Here is a 6,000-nt window from a genome sequence, read left to right on the forward strand (position 1 = left end):
TATTAAAAGAAGCAAGAGCAAAGAAGGTAGTAACTTATAAAGGAGCACCTATACGATTGTCAGCTGACTTCTCAACAGAAACCATGCAGGCCAGAAGGGAATGGCAAGAAATATTCAAGGTGATGAATAGCAAGAACCTACAGCCAAAAATAAGCTACCCAGCAAAGCTATCACTCAGAATCGAAGGCCAGATAAAGAGCTTCACTAATAAAAAAAAGCTAAAGGAGTTCATCACCACCAAACCAGAATTATATGAATTGCTGAAGGGGGTTCTTTCAGAAGAGAAAGTAAACAAAGATAAAAATTATGAACAACAAATACGTAATTATCAACAAGTGAATCTAAAAACCAAGGAAATTAAAAAAATCTGATGAACAATATTAACTGTTGAATATAATAGAATCAGAGGTATGGAAGGGGAGTGAACTGACGATTCTTGGGGAAAAGGGGAGAGGGGGGCGTGGGAAGAGACTGAACATAAACTGTGCACCTATGGATGAGGACAATGGGGAGAGGGGAAAGGGCAGAGGGTGGGGTGGGAACCTGGTGGAGGAGAGCAATGGTGGGGGGGGGGGGAGGAAGGAACATTTGTAATAATATGAAAAATAAAAACTTATTAAAAAAAAAGAAGTAAAAAAAATAAATAAATAAATAAAATTAAATTAAAAAAAAAAAAAAAAAAAAAAGACTTTCTGAGTCCTTAATGACAAATACATGTATCTGTACCAACATAGAAGTAGGGTCCTTGGACTTTTAAAGTTCAACTTCAAAATTTTCCAACTTGAACTGCTGTGTGATCGTATTTAAGTTATTTAAAGTTTCTGTGCCTTAGTGTCCCCAAATGTAAAAAAAAAAAAAAAAAAAAAAAAGGAGAATTATAGTCATAGTAGCTTCTTCAAAAGTAGATTGTGAGCCGAAACCGGTTTGGCTCAGTGGTAGAGCGTCGGACTGAGGGGTCCCAGGTTTGATTCCGGTCAAGGGCATTTATATTGGTTGCAGGCACATTCCCTGTAGGGGGTGTGGAAGAGGCAGCTGGTCGATGTTTCTCTCCTATCGACATTTCTGGCTTTCTATCTCTCTCCCTTCCTCTCTGTTAAAAAATCAATAAAATATATATTTTTTTAAAAAAGTAGATTGTGAGGAGGTACTATGTATGCTAAAAAGCTTAGAACAGTGCTTAACCCATAGTAAGAGTTCTAAAGGTTACCTGTTATTATTATGGGGCTTGCCTGCCAAGATTTATAATTCTCACATCTCTGATGGTGCTTTCTCTCTCAAACCACAAAAGCAGGGTCAAGGCAAGCACCCATGTTTTTAACCTACTTGACATGTTTTGTGTTAGGCCGCTCAGTGTTAAAAATATGTCATTCAGTAATGTTGCATTTGGCTGCTATAATCAAGTTATTTGAATTGGGATGTGTTTATAGCATGTCATTAATCTTTCTGAAGGAACAGTTTCCTGTTTCAAAATTAAGCAATTTGTATTCCTAATGGTTATTATTATAATAAATTATAGTCATGTTTTAAATGTTACTAACCTTTATTTAGAAGTTAAAGTGACATGCTTACTAATTCTCTTACATGATTTCTTGTCTCTGAAATATTGTTCATCTTTGGGTCTGTCCTCAGTCCACTGTTCTTACTTAGATGCTCATGGTGTAAGTTACTCACTGTATGCTAAAAAAAAAACACCCCAAATTTGATTTCCAGCCCTGAAGGGAGCTGGTATTTCTGATCCAGCTAGATAGGTTTCTTATTGGCATCTCCACATGCCTATTCCACTAACAACTCTAATTTTCTATGTCTAAAATATTAATAACAATCTGACCAATTTACCCAAAGATAAAGGGCTTTGTCTTTTTCTCTCTCTGGAACTATGTTTATTTTGAATACATTCTCCTGTGAACCATTCTTTTAAGTGCATTATCCTGAATTGAGCCTTGGCAAAGGCCAGACTGTCTATCAGACATCACGTAAGTCTCACTCTTGAGGTGTGATTAGGTTTTCATAAATGCAACTCTCAGTAGTTTTAGGTTTTGTCATAATAGCGTGTTACCAGCAGAGGGAGATAGTTTCTTACAATTTTGTTATATTTTGCAATGAGCCTTAACAAAGGAATTAGTTGGGCATTCCTGGGACTAAATTTTCGGAGGAGGCCAGAAAGGTAGAGATCTTGAAGATCATCCGAGAGGATGCTACAAAGGAAACAGCCTTTGTGTCACCAAATGAGCAGTCAATCTGGAGACCAGGCCTAGTAAATCAAATAGGCCCCCTGTAACCTTGGGCAAGTCCCTTCCTCATCTGTAGAATAAAAAGATGGGACTAAATAAGCTTCAAAATTGAGGAAGTGGTGGTTTCTTTCTCAGGGGAAAGCCCCCTGCAGTGGCAGAGACCCTAAAACATGAGCTTCTTTTTCTTGTAAAATATGCTTGATACATCATTTATGTTTGGAACTTGGAGACTTGCACTCAGAACAGCAGGCACTCAGAACAAATACACCACAAAAAACCACTCTGATTGATATGTGATGGGAATATAAAAACAAAGACCATAGGGAGAAAAATTTCCACCTGATGTATAAACTAAGATTATATGAACTGTTGTGTTAAGAAATAAATGGCACCCTGGCCGGTTCAGTGGTTAGAGCATTGGCCTTGGACCAAAGGGTCAAACCCCCCCTCCCCCAAGAAAACCCCAATGGACAAAATATCCTCAGTGAGGATTAAAACTACTTTAGAAAATATTAAATATTTTTAATATTTAAAATGCATGTACCCTGTTTTCCCGAAAATAAGACAGTGTCTTATATTAATTTTTTCTCCCAAAGTTGCGCTAGGTCTTATTTTCGGAGGATGTCTTATTTTTTGGGAAACACGGTATGTGCCTTTTGCCCCAGTAATTGCATTTCTAGTAAATTTTTCTGTAGATACATTTGCTAGGTATAACAAAAATATAAGTATATTCATTGCTACTTTGTTTATAATCACATGGAGACAAATTAAATGTTTATTACTAGAAGATTTGTTTTAAAGATATATGGTATCTCCATACAAAGGAATGGAATGAAATTAGTTAACAAAATTTGGATGGTTCCAAGTATGCTGACATCAAATGACCTGAAGGACTATACTTCAAAAAGAACAAAAAAGCAAGATACAGAGTATTGTGTATAGTTTGCTGCTACTTTACGTGTATTTATTTACATGTGTGTTTGTGTATGCAAATCTGGAAAGATATCAGGAATTTGTAACAGTAGTCATCTCAGTGAAGGAAAGAAGTTTACTACGTAGCTAGGGAACTGGGACATAATTTTTTAAAAAGTATTATTATTATTATTATTATTTTGTCCTGGCTGGTGTGGCTCAATTGGTTGGATGTCATCCTGTAAACTAAAATTTGCTGGTTCCATTTCCAGTCAGGGCACATGCCTGGATTGTGTGCTCAATTCCCTGGAGGGGCTATGGAGGAAGCAGCTGATCGATGATTCTCTCTCATCATTGGTGTTTCTGTCTCTCTCTTCCTCTCAGAAATCAATAAAAACGTACTTAAAAAAAAAAAAGGAGGTATTTCTTTGCTCCTGATTATAGCACTGTTAGCACCGTGGAATGTCTGTAAATATGATTTTATAATTCTGTGTAAAGTTTGTGTAAAGACAAATGAAACCAGTCCATGGCTCATGATGGAATTCAGAAGAAATTAGAGGGGGAGGTGGAATGAGTGTCTGTTCTCAGCAGGCCAGTCTGGTGCTCAGACTTTTAGACTTATTGTAAGTTTCCACTGCCAACACAAGAACAAAGCATGTGACTTATCAATGCGTAGCATGACATCATTCAAGACTCATGCTAGCCTCGGAACCTAGACCCAGAAGCTCAGAGAGCCTCACCTCAGGGTCTAGCCTGGCCAGCGAGAACAACCTGGACTAGAGCCTAGCCTAGTTGATGGAGGACAGCCTGTCCTTGAAGTTTAGTCTAGCCTGGAAGCCACAGAGCCTAGTCTCGGGGCCTCAGAGAGCTGAGCCTAGTTGATCCTTGGGGCCTTGGGGAGCTGAGCCTATCCAAGGAACTTAGCCTAACCAAGAAAGGACATCCTGGCCTCGGAGCTTCACCTAACCTCTGAACCTAGACTAGCCTCTCAGCCCAGCTTTGCCTCTCAGTAGACTGTAGGGGCCTTTCATGAGGGCAGCGATTCTTATTTTTATTTTTAAAATATATTTTATTGATTTTTGTACAGAGAGAAAGAGCGAGGGATAGAGAGTTAGAAACATCGATGAGAGAGAATCATCGATCAGCTGCCTCTTGCACACCCCCTACTGGGGATGTGCCTGCAACTAAGGTACATGCCCTTGACCGGAATCGAACCTGGGACCTTTCAGTCCGCAGGCTGATGCTCTATCCACTGAGCCAAACCGGTTTCGGCTGGACAACGATTTTTAAAGTTTCATTTATCACATAGCACATGTGATACTATATGAATCACACGGTTTGGCACATTGTAGGTACTCACTAAATATTTGACTGCCTGCGATCTTAGTTGTTAAATTCCCAGTTCATGCATTCATTCATTAAATATTTCGTGATTCCCTACTGTGTGCCAGTCTCTATAGTAGGTGATAAAATAGTGAAGAAAACAGACAAAAATTCCTGCTGTCTTTGATCTCGGAGATTCAGGATGAAGTGGTTCAGTATTTGAACCTGATCTAACATGATCCAGCAGTTACAAACCTAACTGGGGTCAGAATCCCTAGGGAGCTTTAGAAAAAGTGTGAGGCAGGTTCTAAGATGGGCCCTAGAACCAACATTTTATATATATATATATATATATATATATTATTGATTTTGTACAGAGAGGAAGGGAGGGAGAGAGTTAGAAACATCGATGAGAGAGAGTCATCGATCAGCTGCCTCTTGCACACCCCCTACTGGGGATATGCCCGCAACCAAGATACATGCCCTTAACCAGAATCAAACCCGGGACCCTTCAGTCCCCAAGCCTACGCTCTATCCATTGAGCTATACCGGTTTTGGCTAGAACCAACATTTTTACAAGGAAGCACTTAATAGCTGGTCCAGTGTTTGTAACATGGAGCTCTCCATTAGAGGTGATGGGACTGGTCACACAGATCTAGTGATTTCTAGAGGTGGGTTGACTCAAGTCTGCTCATTAGTGCAATGCTCTCCCAATTTGAAAGGGGACTTGGTTCTGATCCAGCCTGGTGTCCCAAGAAATATCCCAGAAGGTCCATTTTATCCCAGGGTGGTGGGCTGGCACCTCAAGGTTCCTTTGGTCTTCGGAGCAAGGGCTTCTGTAATCTCTGGCATTTCCTTGGACCACTTGCTGCCTCCATGGATGGATTCATGAAGATTCTCACCTACACACCAGATTGCTACCGAGGAAGGGGTATTTTGTTGGACCTTGCTGTCTGGCCTGGGGATAGCGATAGAGGAAAGTACAAGGAGCTTGAGAACCAGATAAGCCTGAATTCAAATCCTATTCTGCCTTCCTGTCCCTTAAGGTGTATGGCCTTGGGAAAAGGAGATATTTCTTTGCGCCTGTTTACTCATCTGAAAAAAATGGAGTTAGTCACACGTCTGTTCCCTGCAGGCCAGTGGTGGTTATAGTTAAGGGAGGCTTCGCTTGCACAACCAAGGAACTGAATTTCCCTCCAGGTTACATCCAATAGCTCGTCCGACTTCCACATCTGGCCCCCAGGCGTACAGATGGGTGAATTCTTGCCAAACATCACGGTCTCCAGCCAGTTGTCCCTCGGCATTGAGAAGAAGGGTGGGTGCTGACCTGGGGTAGGCTCTAGAGAGAGAGACCCCCAGGAGGAATAAGGACGCGGAAGCTCGACGTTTCTTCGCTCCAACTGCGCTCCGCGAAGCTGGTCCGGTTCCCAGGAGATCCCCGGCCCGGGCCACGCCCCTTTCCCATAAGGCCCCGCCCCGGCCGCCGACGTGGGTGCGCGCGCGTGTCCTCCGCGCTAGGCCCCGCGCATGCGCA

This window comes from Pipistrellus hanaki (assembly GCF_964339955.1).
Source record: "Pipistrellus hanaki genome assembly, chromosome: 2".
In the NCBI taxonomy this organism is placed as follows: domain Eukaryota; kingdom Metazoa; phylum Chordata; class Mammalia; order Chiroptera; family Vespertilionidae; genus Pipistrellus; species Pipistrellus hanaki.